General features: G+C 49.5%; 1 protein-coding gene across 2 annotated transcripts in view; it reads right to left on the reverse strand.

The window, feature by feature from the left end:
* Window positions 1-8,736, reverse strand: part of LOC149427285 (FXYD domain-containing ion transport regulator 3-like) — a 42,353-nt gene extending 33,617 nt beyond the window's left edge. The window contains exon 1 of one of the 2 annotated variants that reach the window (XM_089668171.1): window positions 8,558-8,730. The gene's annotated coding sequence lies outside the window, so the exon portion shown is untranslated. Of the gene's footprint in view, window positions 1-8,468 lie in introns of both variants that reach the window. The other variant, XM_089668172.1, reaches the window with a different exon arrangement.
* Between the last annotated feature and the right edge of the window lie 12,371 nt (window positions 8,737-21,107).

The following is a 21,107-nucleotide window of genomic DNA, read 5'->3' on the forward strand; positions in this document are numbered from 1 at the left end:
TCCATAAACAGCTGAAAGTCATTGCGACCACATCTCCAAGTCCGACACCAATCTGCTGATGTATGGACCGCACGGTCACTACAGGCCCCCGGTAATCACGAGAAGGAACCGATGGCTCTCAGAGGGTAACATACAGGGGCTGCCATCTGGAAATGCTACATGCCTGGCTTTCTGTAGCCTCAATACCGGCCCGGGCAGCTGGTGAGGTCGGAGAAAAAACGTCTTCCCAGACACGTTGCAATGCACTTTGTATTGAACGGCAATGCGCAGAACCGTGCGTCTTGCTGCGTTTTCATGCACCAAGATGCGTCAATGCCATGACATGCATCTCCATTGATTTCAATACGCATCAAAACAAAAACAATTGGCGTGGATCCAGGCCTTGGGGGGTTCATACAATCAGAAGAACATCTCAAGCCTGGAGGCTCTTCCACCGCCCATGGCCGGTCATAGCGGGAATAATCCGGAGCGTACAGACGAGGGCGCAGACGGCGATCACACCAGAGCCGTCATTAGAATACAAAGCCCATAGAAGATAAAAGTACACAGCGTGCAGCAAACACAACGCACCGCGCGCACCGCCATCGCCCAATAAACTCATGTATCAGAAAACCAACAAACCATAAAAGACGGCGAACAACCCGACCGGCAACTCATTGTTACTGACTTATCGACCTGCGGCTCGTTCACAGATGTTTGTTCTGGATCGTTTAATAGGAGCGCTCAGCGCGGCTCACTGGGGTGCAAAGTGTCAAAATAAGAAAAAAAAAATCAGGGTAAAAAAATATTTCCTACATCTCCGGAATACAAACATTGTCCGTGATTGATCCCTTTATACACACTGCGAGTACAGAGAGATACCTGCGCTGGATCCAGGAATACAGTGTACTCCCAGCATCCTCTCTGACATGACAACGCAGCCATGAATTCATAAGCAGGTGGTGTCAGCCCTGCCTACTTTATAATGCATAAAAAAAAAAATGAAGAAGAACTGAGCCTTCTCCTCCCCGCATGTCCATAACCCCTCCTCATCTGCCCCATCCTCCTCTCCAAAACCCCTCCTCCTCCTCCCATCTCCATAACCCCTCCTCATCTGCCCCATCCTCCTCTCCAAAACCCCTCCTCCTCCACATCTCCATAACCCCTTTTCTGCTGCACCCTCCTCTCCATCCTCTTCTGCCCCATCCTCCTCTCCATAACCCCTCCTCCATCTCATCTGCCCCATCATTCTCATCTGCCCCATCCTCCTCTCCATAACCCCTCCTCCTTATCTGCCCCATCCTCTTCTCCATAACTCCTCCTCATCATCTGCCCCATCCTCCTCTCCAAACCCCTCCTCTGCTGCACCCTCCTCTCCATCATCTCCATCCTCATCTGCCCCATCCTCCTCTCCATAACCCCTCCTCCTCCTCATCTGCCCCATCATTCTCATCTGCCACATCCTTCTCTCCATAACCCCTCCTCCTTCTAATCTGACCCATCCTCTTCTCCATAACTCCGCCTCATCTGCCCCATCCTACTCTCCATAACCACTCCTCCTTCTCATCTGCCCCATCCTCCTCTCCAAAACCCCTCCTCCCCCTCATCTCCATAACCCCTCCTCTGCTGCACCCTCCTTTCCATCATCTCCATCCTCATCTGCCCCATCCTCCTCTCCATAACCCTTTCCTCCTTCTCATCTGCCCCATCATTCTCATCTGCCCCAGCCTCCTCTCCATAACCCCTCCTCCTTCTCCATAACTCCTCCTCATCATCATCTGCCCCATCCTCCTTTCCATAACCCCTCCTCATCTGCCCCATCCTCCTCTCCATAACCCTTCCTCCTCCTCCTCCTCATCTGCCCCACCCTACTCTCCATAACCCCTCCTCCTTTTCATATGTACAGTATTTATGCCTTTAAAGTGCACTTTATAAAGAGTTTTGAACAGCTGACCCGTTCCGGAGGTCAGAAAAAGTAAAAAAAGTTTTATCTGTTCAAAACTCTTTATAAAGTGCACTTTAAAGGCATAAATACTGTACAGGGACATGATTCAAAAATATTCATAAATGCTTTGAAAACCAATTAATCCGTTCCGGAGGTCAGAAAAAAGTCAACATTTTTATCTGTTCAAAACTCTTCATAAAGCGCACTTTAAAAAGGCATAAATACTGTACAGGGACATGATTTAAAAAAATTGTAAATGCATTGAAAACCAATTAATCCGTTTGAGGTCAGAAAAAAAAAAGTAAAAAAAAAAAAAAAAGTTTTAATTGGTTTTCAATGCATTTACAATTTTTTTCTGACCATGTTTTGGTTTACGAATGTTTCGCAACACGAAAAGTCCCGCGGAACGAATTAAATTCGTAAATCGAGGTACGCCTGTATTTGTAAAACCAAATAAAAAAAATGTATTATGGAAAAAAAAAATAAATAAAAATTGATCAATTCATTGCCAAGTACCCTTCCTCCTTTGTCAATATCATGCCAACTCTCCACCTAACCCAACTCCCTGAACATCGATCAGTTCAATGACAACTCCCTGAACATCGATCAGTTCAATGACAACTCCCTGAACATCGATCAGTTCAATGACAACTCCCTGAACATCGATCAGTTCAATGACAACTCCCTAAACATAAAAGTCATTTTAGGATTTTCTCAGGAGATTGGACAAAAAAAAAAAAAAAAAAAAAAAAAAAAGGAAAACCCGGCAAGATAAACAAGACGCAACGAGCAGAAACATGAGATAATCGCACCTCCGAAACAAAAAACATCGAAATAATTCAGTGGAAGTTCTCACTCTGGGCGGAAAGCTGCCCGTACACGCTGGATCGACGTCTTAAATGTACAATTTTCCAGTTCATTTGCCTCATAAGAACTGTTTTAGTAGAGCGATCCTCGCCATGGAGGGCAACGAAGAAATTCGGTGACATTTCAATTTTTTCATGTGGTTTATGCCAAAAGGAACTATTTCTGGATCTACAGATCTTTTGAGAAGTTGTCTCTTTTTAACCACTTCCAGTCCGGACGCTTCCCCCACCCTTCCAGTCCCGACACTGTCACCCCCTTCCAGTCCCGACACTGTCACCCCCTTCCAGTCCCGACACTGTCACCCCCTTCCAGTCCCGACACTGTCACCCCCTTCCAGTCCCGACACTTTCCCCCCCCTTCCAGTCCCGACACTTTCCCCCCTCCTTCCAGTCCCGACACTTTCCCCCCCCCCTTCCAGTCCCGACACTTTCCCCCCCCCCTTCCAGTCCCGACACTTTCCCCCCCCCCTTCCAGTCCCGACACTTCCCCCCCCCCCCCTTCCAGTCCCGACACTTTCCCCCCCCTTCCAGTCCCGACACTTTCCCCCCCCTTCCAGTCCCGACACTTTCCCCCCCCTTCCAGTCCCGACACTTTCCCCCCCTTCCAGTCCCGACACTTTCCCCCCCCCTTCCAGTCCCGACACTTTCCCCCCTTTCCAGTCCCGACACTTTCCCCCCCTTCCAGTCCCGACACTTTCCCCCCCTTCCAGTCCCGACACTTTCCCCCCCTTCCAGTCCCGACACTTTCCCCCCCTTCCAGTCCCGACACTTTCCCCCCCTTCCAGTCCCGACACTTTCCCCCCTTCCAGTCCGGACACTTTCCCCCCTTCCAGTCCGGACACTTTCACCCTCTTCCAGTCCAGGCCAATTTTCAGTACACCAATGATGGGACACTATTCTTCCCATGGACACCAATGATGGGACACCGTTCCTCTCAACACCACTGATGGGGCACCATTCCTCCCGCAACTACTGATGGGTCACCATTCGTTCCACGGACACCAGTGATGGGACACTATTCTTCCCATGGACACCAATGATGGGGCACTATTCCTCCCGCTGACACTAATGATGGGACACTATTCTTCCCATGGACACCAATGTTGGGACACGATTCCCTCCACTGACACCAATGATGGGACACTATTCTTCCCATGGACACCAATGATGGGGCACTATTCTTCCCATGGACACCAATGATGGGACACTGTTCCTCCTGACCAGGGGTGGACTGACCATTTGAGCACTCAGGCACTGCCTGGGTCAGTAGGGGGCCCCATGAAATGCCCCTGGCACCTTTTATAGGCTTTTTTGGATATGCTTTGAGTGTGGGCAAGGACACAGGGGCCCCATGATCCCCTATTGCCCGGGGGCCCCATGAGTTGTCAGTCCGCCCCGGCTCCAGACACCAATGATGGGGCACCGCGCCTCCTGACACCAATGATGGGGCACCGCGCCTCCTGACACCAATGATGGGGCTCCATTCGTTCCACTGACACATATGATGAGGCACCATTCCTCCCCAACACCAATGTTTGGTTACTATTCCTTCTCCTCCTGTCCACAGGCATGGTTTACTCTCACCGACCACCAAGACCGGAACATTTCCAAAAAATCTGAACACTATACTGGCCCCTTGTTTGGAGACCCCTTGTCTAGGATCCCAGATTGGTTGGTCAAGGGGTGTCTGCACATGGCCCCCTAACCTTCACCTGAGATGTTCCTCAATCTGACCTCCCCCCACCTTTAACCTGCAACAAATGCTCACAATTGAGTCACTGTAGTCGAAAATGCTGAAAGAAAGTTCTGAAAATGAACATTTAAAAAAAACGGAATTCTAGTGCTGTGCGGCCAGCTTAAGAAACCAAAACAGGAAATCATAGAACTGAAGGGATGCAATGCGATCCGTCTAAAGATGGGAATTCCAGCACTTTGGAGAAACTTTCTCCCCGGGACAGGAAGTGATGGGAAATCCCACCAGTGGGGACATCTCAGAACAAATCCACCCAGAACCAGACCCCCAGAACACCACCGCTAGGGAGTTTGGGGCCATCACTGTATATGGTGCCAACTCTCACATGTTTGACGTGCCCTCAAAAATACCGCAGAGGATTTGCGTTGGAGTGCGCCCGCTTTCTGAGATTTGGTGCAATAAGATCCGGCCGGGGGTTCTAACCCTTGCCTCACTCCATCCAAAACTAAAAAACAGGGTTTGGCTCTGCTGGAGGCCATGAAAACCTGGCCTATGCATTCAATCGCGCGTATGCGTTCGAATGCAGATCACAAAGGATGGGGGGGGGGGCGTTCCTGTGCCGCGGTTGCGATGTTTCGCCCTCGGCAATGTTTATGTGACATATAATAATTGGCGGGCGGTGCCACATTCAAGCAGTTGCGGTACAATTGTCACAAAAAAATGGGGTCGAAAAAGACGCTGAGGAGGGGATGCATCGCTTCCTAACCGCCTCTGAAGCGCGATCTGAACGCAGATCAGGTTTCAGGGGAAAGCAGATTTAGATGCACGTCTACCTCTGCTACCCGATGGCTTTCTGCATCTATGGCCCGTTCACACCAGAACTCGGCGCGGGAAGCGTTTCCGGCACCGCGTTCAAAATGCACCGCAGTTGCCCCCTGCAGCAGATGTCAATGTTAACTACACCCCAAATGTAAGTCGCCAAATGCGGTGCCTTTGCCTGCACTGCCTCACGGGGTGCGGAAGTACGAGGGATCTGGTTACGGTGCCTTTGCCTGCACTGCCTCACGGGGTACAGAAGTACCGTGGGATCTGGTCGCGGCGCGTTTACCTGCACTGCCTCACCGGGTACAGAAGTACCGTGGGATCTGGTTGCGGCGCGTTTGCCTGCACTGCCTCGCGGGGTGCGGCAGTACCGTGGGATCTGGTTGCGGCGCGTTTGCCTGCACTGCCTCGCGGGGTGCGGCAGTACCGTGGGATCTGGTTGCGGCGCGTTTGCCTGCACTGCCTCGCGGGGTGCGGCAGTACTGTGGGATCTGGTTGCGGCGCGTTTGCCTGCACTGCCTCACCGGGTACAGAAGTACCGTGGGATCTGGTTGCGGTGCGTTTGCCTGCACTGCCTCACCGGGTACAGAAGTACCGTGGGATCTGGTTGCGGTTGCCTGCACTGCCTCGCGGGGTGCGGCAGTACCGTGGGATCTGGTTGCGGCGCGTTTGCCTGCACTGGCTCACCGGGTACAGAAGTACCGTGGGATCTGGTTGCGGTGCGTTTACCTGCACTGCCTCACCGGGTACAGAAGTACCGTGGGATCTGGTTGCGGCGCGTTTGCCTGCACTGCCTCACGGGGTGCAGAAGTACCGTGGGATCTGGTTGCGGTGCGTTTGCATGCACTGCCTCGCGGGGTGCAGAAGTACCGTGGGATCTGGTTGCGGTGCGTTTGCCTGCACTGCCTCGCGGGGTGCGGCAGTACCGTGGGATCTGGTTGCGGTGCGTTTGCCTGCACTGCCTCGCGGGGTGCAGAAGTACCGTGGGATCTGGTTGCGGTGCGTTTACCTGCACTGCCTCACGGGGTGCAGAAGTACCGTGGGATCTGGTTGCGGTGCGTTTTTCAAAGTAGCGTACGCACTGGTTTTGGTGCCGTCCAGTGTAGCTCAGTCCCCTTCAAAATGAATTGGGGGGTGGGGGGGAATCGCGCAGCGCATTCCCTGGAAAAATGCAATGCAAACCAAGTGGAGTGCAGCCCTGGAATGGTCATCCATACTTCCATTGAGTTATATGGAAATCTGCCTAAAATACATGGAATATGCAGAATACTCCCCACCCCCCCGCCACCCCCTGAAGATAATTGCTCAGGTTTTGCAACTTTTTAAAATGTCGCAACAAGATTTAACAACTCGGCTTTTAGGGGCTTCTTTATCAAGCAGAAAATGTGACTTGAACCAAAACAAACATTCACTGGTGGTGAATCAATCGCAGTCACTGGGAAGGCATCAGGAAAGACGCAGCTGCAGCACAAGTTTGTTGAATGTCAGCTTCACGGCTTGTTCACACCTGTGGCAGCGACTGATGCTCCTCTGAAAAGCGATCCACGACGTTTTTAAAAAAAAGGTGGCGAGGAGGCGATAGGTCTCCACCTAAATTTAACCCGATAATTGCCGCAATATCGCGTGCACTGCACAGGATTGCAGGACGGTTGCAGGGTGGTCCCATTGAACCGCATTATGTGTGTTTGGCAGCGCAACATGGCCCCGTGCGGTTTACATTTTCCACTGTATTGCAAATGTGGCGCGTGTGCAGCCATGAGCGGTATGGTTCATATTCAGGCAGGGGGAGGTGATCGTGGGGAAGATGGGCTGCTAAAACCGTGGTTCAACTGTCTATTTTTACTGCCCTCCCCAGCCGCACATGTGTAAGAGCTCTTACAGTACTTTGGAGAAAAGAAAAAAAAAAAAAAACAACAACAACAACAACAACCATGCAGCAAGACTTTGAATAAGAATAGTAATAATAATAATAATAATAATAAAAATAATAATACCTGACATTAAATAAAAAAAAAAAAAAACAATTCATGCAATACCATAAATAATAATTTAAAAAAAAAAAATTATGCAACAATACCTTGATTTTTTTTTTTTTTTTTTTTAATTCAAGGTATTCTTGCATGAATTTAAGTCATGCAAAATACCTTGAGTTAAAAATAAATAAATAAATAATTAATAAATAATAATAATAAATAATAAAATCATACAAGAATACCTTGAATTAAAAAAACACAAAAATAAATAATAATATCATACAAGAATACCTTGAATTAAAAAAACAAAAAAATAAATAAATAATATTATCATACAAGAATACCGTGAATTAAAAAAAAACAAAAATAAATAATAATATCATACAAGAATACCTTGAATTAAAAAAACAAAAAAATAAATAAATAATATTATCATACAAGAATACCGTGAATTAAAAAAAAAAAAAAAAATGCAACAATACAGAAAAAAAAAAAAGAAATTACACACACACACACGAAGATAATGTAAACTTTTTTGGATTGAAATTACATATTTTTTAGTTAACTGCTGCATATCCACATACACTCTCTTTTCGGGCACACATTGCGTCAAATGGTGGTTGGAAACCGCCAGAGACGCTCAATTTGAGGATCGCTTATGGTGATCAGATGTTCGTAACCGCTGTATAAAGTGCGCCCGGCCCCCAGCTCACAGAGATTCTCCAATTTTAAAATCCTCCATCCCTGGGTATCCCAATGGCCAAAGTATTACCCGGGGGCGCCACTTTCTGGTCTCTTTCCTATTAATAAGAAGACCCATACAAGCTGGCCGGGGGGCCATCATCGGATTACATTACACACACCCGCCTGTCTCACGCATTTATCGAACAAAATGTGACTTTTGTACAACTTTGCAAATTTTTGGGATTTTTAAAGTGGAGGTAAAAAAAAAAAAAAGGAAAAAAGGAAAAAAAAAATGTTGGAAACGCAAATTATAAAAAAAAAAAAAAAAAATAGTGAGCGCTCAAATATCCCCGCATGACAAAACGTTGCAGCTTTTATCGCCTACAGATACAATGTATCACTTTAGGTGTTATGAGTCTCCCTGAGTCAGCTGATCATTATCTCCCCACAACACCCAGCAAAGTCTAAACACAACAAAGTGACAACAAGAAGTAAAAAGTTGTTACTGAAGCAGAGAGGAGATCCTGAGTCGGCAGAGCTGGAGAGAAGTCGGAGAAGTTGAGTCCAGTCTGATCTGGAGGCTGCAAGCTCTTACCTTGGAGAAGCTGCGGAGAGGAGGAGGACGAGGAGAAGGAGGAGGAAGCTGTGCAGTTTGGATGAGACAGACAGAGAATGGAGAGTCCAGATCAGACCAGATCAGTTATGGATTCTGTCCCGCCCTGCACTGTACAGGTGAGAACAAGCCTTACTGGATGCTCCGCCAACATCCCCACCCAGAATGGAGCTACCCAACACTGCTGGAGCCAGAGGAGAGAGAACGAGCGTGAGAGAGCGAGAGAACACAAGAGAGCAAGCCAGAGAGAGAGCGGGCAAGCCCAAGAGAGAGAGAGAATGAATGTATGCTCGAGAGAGAGCCAGAGAGAGCGCGAGCGCATGTGAGCAAGCAAGAACCCAGGAGAGAGAGCTCAAGAGCGCAGAAGCCCAAGAGAGCACAAGCCAGAAAGACAGAGCATGAGAAAGAGCATGTGAGAGCGCACACGTGAGCCAGAGAGAGAGAGCAAGCGCACGTGAGCCAGAGAGAGAGAGCAAGCGCACGTGAGCCAGAGAGAGAGAGCACGCACATGAGCCAGAGAGCGTGTGTGTGCACATGAGCCAGAGAGAGCGCGCGAGCCAGCGAGAGAGAGAGCGCACACGTGAGCCAGCGAGAGAGAGAGCGCACACGTGAGCCAGCGAGAGAGAGAGCGCACACGTGAGCCAGCGAGAGAGAGAGCGCACACGTGAGCCAGCGAGAGAGAGAGCGCACACGTGAGCCAGCGAGAGAGAGAGCGCACACGTGAGCCAGAGAGAGAGAGAGCGCACACGTGAGCCAGAGAGAGAGAGAGCGCACACGTGAGCCAGAGAGAGAGAGAGAGCGCACACGTGAGCCAGAGAGAGAGAGAGAGCGCACACGTGAGCCAGAGAGAGAGAGAGAGCGCACACGTGAGCCAGAGAGAGAGAGAGAGCGCACACGTGAGCCAGAGAGAGAGAGAGCGCACACGTGAGCCAGAGAGAGAGAGCGCACACGTGAGCCAGAGAGAGAGAGCGCACACGTGAGCCAGAGAGAGTGAGCGCACACGTGAGCCAGAGAGAGAGAGCGCACACGTGAGCCAGAGAGAGAGAGCGCACATGTGAGCCAGAGAGAGAGAGCGCGCACACGTGAGCCAGAGAGAGAGAGAGCGCGCACACGTGAGCATGAGCTGAAAAGTGCGAGTGTCCAAAAAAAGTGCCTGAGAGAGAAGGTGAGCGGTCGCGCTCCAGTGACGAAGTGCGTGTATATATTTATGAATTAGAATTCCTCCTCTGGAATCAGTCAGGTGTTAGCAGAGGTAGCAGCACAAGGTCATGTAGGTCCTTAGGGAGCGATCTTCTTACTGGGTTCCGGGCATCTCCATTGGCTTGCGCAGGGTGGCACAACTCCTGCGCACACACAGGATTCAGTCATTCAGAAGCATCCTTCAAGAAGAGACATGCAATAAAATGCATCAACTTGCTCGCAGGCTTCTGTGGCATGTAAATGTAGCTCAGCTTACATCGCTGGCCCTGTGCCGGAATGACAGAATCCTGTGCCTGTTACGCCATCCCGCGCCAACCAATGGAGATGACCGGAACCCAGGGAGAAGATGCCTGGGCTGGCGAGGGACTCGCTAGACAGGAGGGAAGTTTGGTGCCCTTAGTTCTGCTTTAATAGAATGCACGAGATGATTGGGGCCTTACTGTCCAGATTGTGGAAGCCATTGGATCAACATGACAGCCAAGCAACTGGCATTTTTGAGATAAGAAGGCTGGCAATAGCAGCCTTCATATCACATTCTCCAAGGTCAGGCTTCATTAACAAGGAAGAAAGTCCTTCTTGCATGTTGTTACGTTGGCGCCCATTTGTAGGCACAGAACAATGAAGGGTAATACACAGTCGGGGATTCTCACACACCTCGCCATCACATAGGCATGGAGGCTGCTATGGGGGTCCAACGCAAGTCAGCGCGCTCCTACGCTTCCACAGCTGCATGCACTCTCAAGTCACTCATGCACAGTCCTTCGTTGACATTCATTGCGTCTCGAGATGAAATTAAGAACTTCATATGCTTGAAGGACCCTGGTGAGACCCTTCTAATCAATTCTACCACAGAGGGTCCAGCAAACCTCTTGGGGCCCCAAACACATGAGCAGCCAGCACTCCCTCCTCCCTAGGCAAAGTCTCACAAGCTAATTTCCATTTTATTTCAGCCTGCTAGAAAGACAAACATGCAAGGCTGGGGAAAAACAAAATGAATAGATTTTAGAGCCCATAGGACAATGGGTGTTTATCTGGCCTTCTCCTTGGAGGAGTCTACACTGGAAGCTTTGATGATGGTGGAGATTGGACAAGGTCTAAGGTGTTTGTTGTAGTCTGCTCTCAATAGATTAGCCATCATGGCGAGGTAACCATTTGCTTGCAGACACCCTATTGTGGGCCAATTGTCTCATGGAATTACGAGATTATATCTGGCTCAAGGAGACAAAGGGTTTATGAAGACCCGGCCTTCATCCTGGAAGTCCATATTACACATGACCACTTTCTGAGGTCAATTTCGGTGTCAATACACAAGAAGGTCATCTGCCTACCATGTATCAGGGTTGGTGTAGAGGGCGCCGTTAGAATCCACTGGAAGACCCGAGCGCCCCACCAACCAACACTTTTAAAAAGTTAACTTATGAGGGATGTCCTAATATAGAAGGGGCTAAAAAAAACATATTGGTGGAACAAACCTCAACAAAAGTCGATCAAAAGCGGGATCCTAACAGAGCCACTCACAGCTCGAATTTTAAGTGATTCAGCAAGAATTAGATGTATTTTGCACTGGATATTGCCACCTTAAACAACTATTACTAGAACAGGAAGTTCACTGGTACATTGTATGGGGGAACCCTGTGGACAGCGACGTATGGGGGAGCCCTGTGGACAGCCGTGTACGGGGGAGCCCTGTGGACAGCCGTGTACGGGGGAGCCCTGTGGACAGCCGTGTACGGGGGAGCCCTGTGGACAGCCGTGTAGGGGGGAGCCCTGTGGACAGCCGTGTACGGGGGGAGCCCTGTGGACAGCCGTGTACGGGGGGAGCCCTGTGGACAGCCGTGTACGGGGGGAGCCCTGTGGACAGCCGTGTACGGGGGGAGCCCTGTGGACAGCCGTGTACGGGGGGAGCCCTGTGGACAGCCGTGTACGGGGGGAGCCCTGTGGACAGCCGTGTACGGGGGGAGCCCTGTGGACAGCCGTGTACGGGGGGAGCCCTGTGGACAGCCGTGTACGGGGGGAGCCCTGTGGACAGCCGTGTACGGGGGGAGCCCTGTGGACAGCCGTGTACGGGGGGAGCCCTGTGGACAGCCGTGTACGGGGGGGAGCCCTGTGGACAGCGACGTATGGGGGGAACCCTGTGGACAGCGACGTACGGGGGGAACCCTGTGGACAGCGACGTACGGGGGGAACCCTGTGGACAGCGACGTACGGGGGAAGCCTGTGGACAGCGACGTACGGGGGAAGCCTGTGGACAGCGACGTACGGGGGAACCCTGTGGACAGCGACGTATGGGGGAACCCTGTGGACAGCGATGTAAAGGGCAACTCTGTGAACTCTTGAATAGGGGGGAGGGGTCTGATGACCAGGGGCATATTTACCACAAGGCAAACAAGACATTTGCCTAGAGCGGCATTTTTTTAGGGGGGCAGCAGTGATGTACGGGGGAACCCTGTGGACAGCGACGTACGGCGGAGCCCTGTGGACAGCGACGTACGGCGGAGCCCTGTGGACAGTGGTGTAAAGGGGAACCCTGTGGACAGCGACGTAAAAGGGGAACCCTGTGGACAGTGGTGAAAAGGGGAACCCTGTGGACAGCGACGTACGGGGGAGCCCTGTGGACAGCGGTGTAAAGGGGAACTCTGTGGACAGCGACGTAAAAGGGGAACCCTGTGGACAGTGATGTACAGGGCAGCTCTGTGAACTCTTGCATAAGGGGGAGAGGGGTCTGATGACCTGGGACGTATTTACCACAAGGCAAACAAGGCATTTGCCTAGGGCTGCATTTTTTAAAGGGGCAGCACTGCCCCCCAGAAGAAGGGTTATATGTGGCATGGGCACCAGGTAGGATCTGAGAGAGGACACAAGCTGTTAGCGGAAGGCTCTCTCAGGTGGGGGGGGGGGGGGGGGAGGGGGAATGGGACAGGGGTGTTGTTGGTCAGGCTCTCTCTGGGGGGGGTCTGGTCTTAGGGCAGCACAAAACCTAAATACACCACTGCCGATGACCAGAGACCCCCTTACATCAGAGTTTCCCTTTACACCAGAGTCTGCAGCACTCACCCTTACATCAGAGTCCTCAAAGATCTCCTTTACATTGCAAAGGGGGAATTGTGCAGACCCTGATGGAAAGGGGAACCCTGCAGACTATGATGTAAGTGGGAACTCTGCGCTGGGTTATAATGAACCTGAACTTCATATAAAAAGGAGAACATTTTTTTTTTTGCCTATTGATATACCTTACGCACATTGCCAATCACACTAGTTGCAGGTTTGTAGCTTAAATATCAATTTTTGCAATGAAAACGGCCATTTTGGCCAACTGTTCGAATGGTCATTATAAAAACGGGCTCTGTCAGTAAATTTTGTTGGGTCAGTAAATTTCACTTCGGAAGGTTAGCAACCCTGAAATGTCATCCTGGTTGGTCCGGTGGATGTCAGCACATTCACGAGTTCCCTCATCTTTTTACAAGCCTACAGACAAGATAAAGCTGGTCAAACTAGTGGGACGACAGGTGCTCTTCACATGTCAGGTGCTCTTCACATGTCAGGTGCTCTTCACATGTCAGGTGCTCTTCACATGTCTGAGTGACCGGTGTTGTCGACTGGGTCCATAAAGGACTATTAGAATCTGTTGCTTGTGATTATCTCCATCTCCAGCTGGACCCGGTCTTCCCGCCGTGGTGTATTTGGTGAAACTGCATGCTTCCACAGCTTGAGCCCCATAGACTGGTTGGGTCCCGGCTTTGCGTCTACAGAGTACTGAAAATTCCACTTTTCGGCTTATGTTGCATTTAAGTCCTCTCTGAAATCTCAGGAATGAACCTTCCAGTTTCCCTCACCTGCTACATTACTGTCATTTCCATTCATGGAAGGGATTCCGTATCAATTTTTCGAGTGTTTCATCAGATAAGGCTGCCTGTTGATGAGGACATTCAAAACATACGGGCCTGATCCATCATGAAAGAGGCAGACAGAAATGTTCTTCAAAACTGTACATGGGACACAAGATTAGGCTGAAAAAAGAAAGGAGGAATAAAAGAGAATGAAAGTGGTGGGATGGCTACTATGGAGGTGGTGGGATAACGATTATGGATGTGGTGGGATGACTAGTATTGATGTGGTGGAATGACAGGTATGATGGTGGTGGGGATGACTACTATGGATGCTGTGAGGTGGCTACTACAAAAGTAGAGGGGTAGCTAGTATGGAGGTAATGGGACATCTACTATGGAAGTGGGGGTATGACTACAACGAAAGTGGAGGGATGACTACTATGGAGAATGACCACTATGAAGAGTGGAGGGATGGCTGGTACGCCGGTAGTGGGACATCTACTATGGAAGTGGAGGGATGACTACTATGGAGGAGGACTACAACGAAAGTGGAGGGATGACTACTATGGAGAATGACCACTATGAACAGTGAAGGGATGGCTGGTATGCCGGTAATGGGACATCTACTATGGAAGTGGGGGGTATAACTACAACGAAAGTGGAGGGATGACTACTATGGAGAGTGGAGGGATGGCTGGTATGCCGGTAGTGGGACATCTACTATGGAAGTGGAGGGATGACTACTATGGAGGAGGACTACAATGAAAATAGAGGGATGACTACTATGGAGAATGACCACTATGAACAGTGAAGGGATGGCTGGTATGCCAGTAGTGGGACATCTACTATGGAAGTGGAGAGATGACTACTATGGGAGGATAACTACTATGAAAGTGGAGGGATGGCTGGTATGGAGGTAATAGGACATCTATAGAATTGGAGGGATGTGTACTATGGAGAATGACTATTATAGAAGAGGAAGGATGACTACTATGGCAGAGGACTACTATGGAAGCGGAGAGATGTTTACTATGGAGGCTGTGCGATGGCTACTACACAAGTGGAGGGATGGCTAGTATGGAGGTAGTGGGACATCTACTATGGAAGTGGTGGTATGACTACTATGGAGGATGACTACTATGGAATTGGAGAGACGATGACTACTGTGGAGGTGGACTACTATGGAAGCGGAGGGATGACTGCTATGAAGGTGGTGAGATGCCCAATATGAAAGTGGCGGGATGACTAGTATGGAGGCAGCAGGACATCTACTATGGAAGTGGTGGTATGACTATTATGGAGGATGGCTACTATGGAAGTGGAAAGATGACTATGGAGGGTGACTGCTATGCAGGATGACTTCTATGAAAGTGGAGGGATGACTGCCAGGAAGGATGACTATGGAAGCAGAGGGATGATTACTATGGAGGCTTTGAGATGGCTACTGCGAAAGTGGAAGGATAGGTAGTATGGAGGTAGCGCTATGACTGTTATGGAGGATGGCTACTATGGAAGTGGAGAGATGACTATGGAAGCGGAGGGATGACTGCCATGGAGGATGACTACTATGGAGGCTTTGAGATGGCTACTATGAAATTGGAAGGATAGCTAGTATGGAGGTAGTGGGACATCTACTATGGGAGTGGCGGTATGACTATTATGGAGGATGGCTATTATGGAAGTGGAGAGATGACTATGGAAGTGGAGGGATGACTACTATGGAGGCTTTGAGATGAATATTACAAAAGTGGAAGGATAGCTAGTATGGAGGTAGCGGGACATCTACTATGGAAGTGGTGGTATGACTGTTATGGAGGATGGCTACTATGGAAGCGGAGAGATGACTATGTAGGGTGACTGCTATGCAGGATGACTTCTGTGGAAGCGGAGGGATGACTGCCATGGAGGATGACTACTATGGAGGCTTTGAGATGGCTACTATGGGAGTGGAGGGATGGCTAGTATGGAGGTAGTGGGACATCTACTATGGAAGTGGTGGCGTGAATACTATGGAGGACTGTTGTGGAGGTAGTGGGATCGCTACCATGGACGGTGGCGGGATCGCTACCATGGACGGTGGCGGGATCGCTACCATGGACGGTGGCGGGATCGCTACCATGGACGGTGGCGGGATCCCTACCATGGACGGTGGCGGGATCCCTACCATGGACGGTGGCGGGATCCCTACCATGGACGGTGGCGGGATCCCTACCATGGACGGTGGCGGGATCCCTACCATGGACGGTGGCGGGATCCCTACCATGGACGGTGGCGGGATCCCTACCATGGACGGTGGCGGGATCGCTACCTTGGACGGTGGCGGGATCGCTACCTTGGACGGTGGCGGGATCGCTACCTTGGACGGTGGCGGGATCGCTACCTTGGACGGTGGCGGGATCGCTACCTTGGACGGTGGCGGGATCGCTACCTTGGACGGTGGCGGGATCGCTACCTTGGACGGTGGCGGGATCGCTACCTTGGACGGTGGCGGGAACGCTACCTTGGACGGTGGCGGGATCCCTACCATGGACGGTGGCGGGATCACTACCTTGGACGGTGGCGGGATCACTACCTTGGACGGTGGCGGGATCACTACCTTGGACGGTGGCGGGATCACTACCTTGGATGGTGGTGGGATGAATTACGTTGGTGCCCAATTGTCTTCCAGTAGCACTCCACCAGATTTTCCAACCTGTCCAGTTGACTGTACCCTCCCCACATCGTATGGCCAGGGACTTTGTATGGGAATCTAGCATTATAATTTGTGAATTTTATTCGATCAGATTGGTAAGACTTTTATTGTTCTCCTGTCCTCACAAAGTGTTTGTTTTTTTACTTTCAGCCATCGTTGGGGCCTTCAGAGTTAATCTTCACCTCCCAGGCCATCAGATCTTGTTATTCGTTTCCTTGTGTGCGTATTCAGGTCAAATGGTCTTCATGTCTCTACGGGGAAGAATCTGGTCTGACATGAAAGACAAGAAGATCGAAGATTAGCCGTGGCTGACATTTGTTCAGCTGATGCGATTTCCCCCTCACTTTGGAAAACGATTTACTCAGACTTCTCATTGTGTTTTCCTGGACAGGAAATGAGTCGAAATCAGCAGAACCGGGCTTGGGTTGGCCAATAACTGGAGGGCTGATTTCTGAACGAACGCCCCGTATTTCTCCATCTCTCAAAGTCTGAAGGGTGCAACGGACAGGAAAAAAAAAAATCGTCATCCTAGAAGCCTCCAGGGAAATACCTCCGAGGATCACCTCTACCTGCTGCTTCTGGATTGCGCCAGTAGTCGTCTTTGTAAACACCCGGCAGATGGACTTTGGCAGTCGGAGCCTCGCGGTTGCGTCGCGTTGCGTCGTGTTCCACTTGTATCCAGTTATTACAAGCTGAGGTGGCCCGGGGCGATGGGTGGCAGCAGATCGACATGATACAATGTACGTCCTTCAGATACAAGGAGCGCTCTGTTCCTCAACACCAGATTACGTCTGTCTGTGTGTGTGTGTGCGCCGTCCAATCTACCCAGACGGGGACCAGAGCCAATTGTGATCCCCCAGAAAGGTCATCTAGAACCAAGGGCAAGCATGTCAAATTGTGCCCCCCCCCCCCCACAAGATGAGTGAGCATTATGTCAGCAAACATCCCCCCACACCCAAGATGAATGAGCATTATATGTCAGCAACCCCCCCCCCCCCAAGATGAATGAGCATTATGTGTCAGCAAACATCCCCCCACACCCAAGATGAATGAGCATTATATGTCAGCAAACATCCCCCCCCCCCCAAGATGAATGAGCATTATATGTCAGCAACCCCCCCCCCCCCCCCCCAAGATGAATGAGCATTATGTGTCAGCAAACATCCCCCCCCCCCCCCCCCCAAGATGAATGAGCATTATATGTCAGCAAACATCCCCCCCCCCCCCCCAAGATGAATGAGCATTATATGTCAGCAAACATCCCCCCCCCAAGATGAATGAGCATTATATGTCAGCAAACATCCCCCCCCCAAGATGAATGAGCATTATATGTCAGCAACCCCCCCCCCCCAAGATGAATGAGCATTATATGTCAGCAACCCCCCCCCCCCCCAAGATGAATGAGCATTATGTGTCAGCAAACATTCCCCCCCCCCCCCCCAAGATGAATGAGCATTATATGTCAGCAAACATCCCCCCCCCCAATGAATGAGCATTATGTGTCAGCAAACATCCCCCCCCCCCAAGATGAATGAGCATTATATGTCAGCAAACATCCCCCCCACCCCCCAAAATGAATGAGCATTATCTGTCAGCAAACATCCCCCCCCCCCCAAGATGAATGAGCATTATATGTCAGCAAACCCCCCCCCCAAATGAATGAGCATTATATGTCAGCAAACCCCCCCCCCAAATTAATGAGCATTATATGTCAGCAAACATCCCCCCCCCAAGATGAATGAGCATTGTGTGTCAGCAAACATCCCCCCCAAAATGAATGAGCATTATATGTCAGCAAACCCCCCCCCCCCCAAAATGAATGAGCATTATATGTCAGCAAAGATCCCCCCCCCCCCCAATGAATGAGCATTATGTGTCAGCAAAGATCCCCCCCCCCAATGAATGAGCATTATGTGTCAGCAAATATCCCCCCCCATAAAAAACACACACAAGCACTAATCTGCATGTTTACCTGCTGAGCATAAATTGCCCCTCCTCCCATAACAAATCTACCCCCCCCCCCCCCACTGAAACACATTCTCCCCAGGGCCCCCCCCCAGGACAAATCCTCTCTCCCTATATGCCCCAGCACAAATTTCCCTCTTCCAATTCCCAACCTAGCACAAATCCCCCCCCCCCCCCAAAAAAAAAGGGTCCACCTCGCACAAATCCTCCACCCCTCAAATTTCCCCTCTGAGCACAAATTCCACCCACCCAGCAAAACCCCCCCCCCCCCCAAAAAAAGTCAACCACTTTACACAAATCCTCCACCCCTCAAATTTCCCCAATGAGCACACATCCTCTCCCCCACCCCTTGCAGTACACATTCCCCTCCCCCAATCCCCATCCTAGCACAAATCTCCCCCCCCCAAAAAAAAATCCACCTCACACAAATCCTCCACCTCTCAAATTTCCCCTCCCAGCACAAATTCCCCTCCACAAATTCCCCCCCCCCCCCCTGAAAAAAAAAAGTCAACTTCCTTGCACAAATCCTCCACCCTCAAATTTCCCCAATAAGCAAAAATTCCACCCCCCCCCCCCCCCCCATCTCCTGCAGTTCAAATTCCCCTCCCCCCAATCCCCATACTAGCACAAATCCCCTCCCCAAAAAAAAGTCCAGCTCCTGGCACTAATCCTCCACCCCTAAAAATTTCCCCTCGGAGTACAAATCCCCTCCCCCTCCCAGCACAAATTCTCCTCCTCCAATCCCCATCCTAGCACAACCCCCCCCACAAATGTCCTCCTGTACATTGTGTCATTTCCTGCCCCCGGTGATCAGACTGTACATTGTGATGTTGTTTCATTTCCTCCCCCAGAGATCAGACTGTACATTGTGACGTTGTTTCATTTCCTCCCCCAGAGATCAGACTGTACATTGTGACGTTGTGTCACTTCCTCCCCCAGTGATCAGACTGTACATTGTGACGTTGTGTCACTTCCTCCCCCAGTGATCAGACTGTACATTGTGACGTTGTGTCATTTCCTCCCCCAGAGAACAGACTGTACATTGTGACGTTGTGTCATTTCCTCCCCCAGTGATCAGACTGTACATTGTGACGTTGTTTCATTTCCTCCCCCAGAGATCAGACTGTACATTGTGACGTTGTGTCACTTCCTCCCCCCAGTGATCAGACTGTACATTGTAACGTTGTGTCATTTCCTCCCCCCAGTGATCAGACTGTACATTGTGACGTTGTGTCACTTCCTCCCCCAGTGATCAGACTGTACATTGTAACGTTGTGTCATTTCCTCCCCCCAGTGATCAGACTGTACATTGTGACGTTGTGTCACTTCCTCCCCCAGTGATCAGACTGTACATTGTAACGTGGTAGCAGGCTGCAGTTAGGGGCCGATCTGTGATGTGCGCGGCGCGATGTGCGGGCAGAACGCGGATCGGGTGTGTCGGCCAATGAACAGCTCAGCCTCTGCCGGAACACGCTTTACTCTCCTGGCCTGCATGGCCCCGGGACACCATACACTGATGGGGGGGGAACCAGTTCTGCCAACTCCTGACAACAACATCACACCCGACACCGAGGTAGTTCGAGGTTAAAGTGCGGAGAGAGTCGATCAGCGACTCCTAGAGGCGAATGTGAGCCGGCCGCCCCCTAGCCAATCAGTCTCAAACCTCGGAGGGTCCAATCACACGCAGGAACAAGCCGCAACGCAGGGCCACGCCCCTTCTCTGTGCGTAGATTGTGCGCTTTCCCCGACATACACAGAAGCGCGGCGCCCATTCAGGCCGCGCCGTTGTTAGACCGCAGTCCCTGCGTTCCTCAGTAATACAAAGCAAAAGCATTCCAAAAAAAAAAAAAGAAAAAACCTTGAACCCCACCCCACCCCCCCACGAGGGTCCCCATCAGACTCCCCTACATTGGAGTGAATCCGAATTTCGGAAGATCTTTCTATTCTATTCCTTCCATTTCTATTCTATTCTATTTTCCTCCATTCTTTTTATGTTCTATTTGAATTCATTCTATTCTAAAATCAGAATTTTGGCAGACGGGTATATTCAAATTTTTTTATTCTTTTAATGTCTATACTATTTTATTCTATTTTACTCTATTCTTTTCTATTCTATTCTATTATATTCTATTCAAATTCATTCTGTTCAAAATTCGAATTTTGGAAGACAGGTATTGTTTTTTTTTCCCCTATTCTATTCCTTTAATTTCTATTCTTTTTTATTTATTCTATTCTATTTTATGCTGTTCTTTTCCATTCTATTCTTTTCTATTCTCAAATTCATTCTACTCAAAATTCGAATTTTGGCAGAGAGGTATATTCTGTTTCAGTCTAAAGGAATAGAATAGCAAAAAACAATAGACTGAAACAGAATATACCTCTCTGCCAAAATTCGAATTTTGAGTAGAATGAATTTGAGAATAGAAAAGAATAGAATGGAAAAGAACAGCATAAAATAGAATAGAATAAATAAAAAAGAATAGAAATTAAAGGAATAGAATAGGGAAAAAAAAAACAATACCTGTCTTCCAAAATTCGAATTTTGAACAGAATGAATTTGAATAGAATATAATAGAATAGAATAGAAAAGAATAGAGTAAAATAGAATAAAATAGTATAGACATTAAAAGAATAAAAAAATTTGAATATACCCGTCTTCTGAAGTTCGAATAGAATATCAAATAAAACAACAGAGTAAAATAGAACAGAAAATAAAAGAATAGGATAAGACAGAATAGACATTAAAGGAATAGAAATGAAAAACATAGAATAGATAAGAACAGCGTAAAACTGAACAAAATTGAATAGAAAATAAAATAGACTAGAATAGAATAGAAATTAAAGGAAA

This window comes from Staurois parvus, unplaced genomic scaffold (genome assembly GCF_062004578.1).
Source record: "Staurois parvus isolate SC_StPar_1 unplaced genomic scaffold, SC_StPar_1.0 ptg003917l, whole genome shotgun sequence".
Lineage (NCBI taxonomy): Eukaryota > Metazoa > Chordata > Amphibia > Anura > Ranidae > Staurois > Staurois parvus.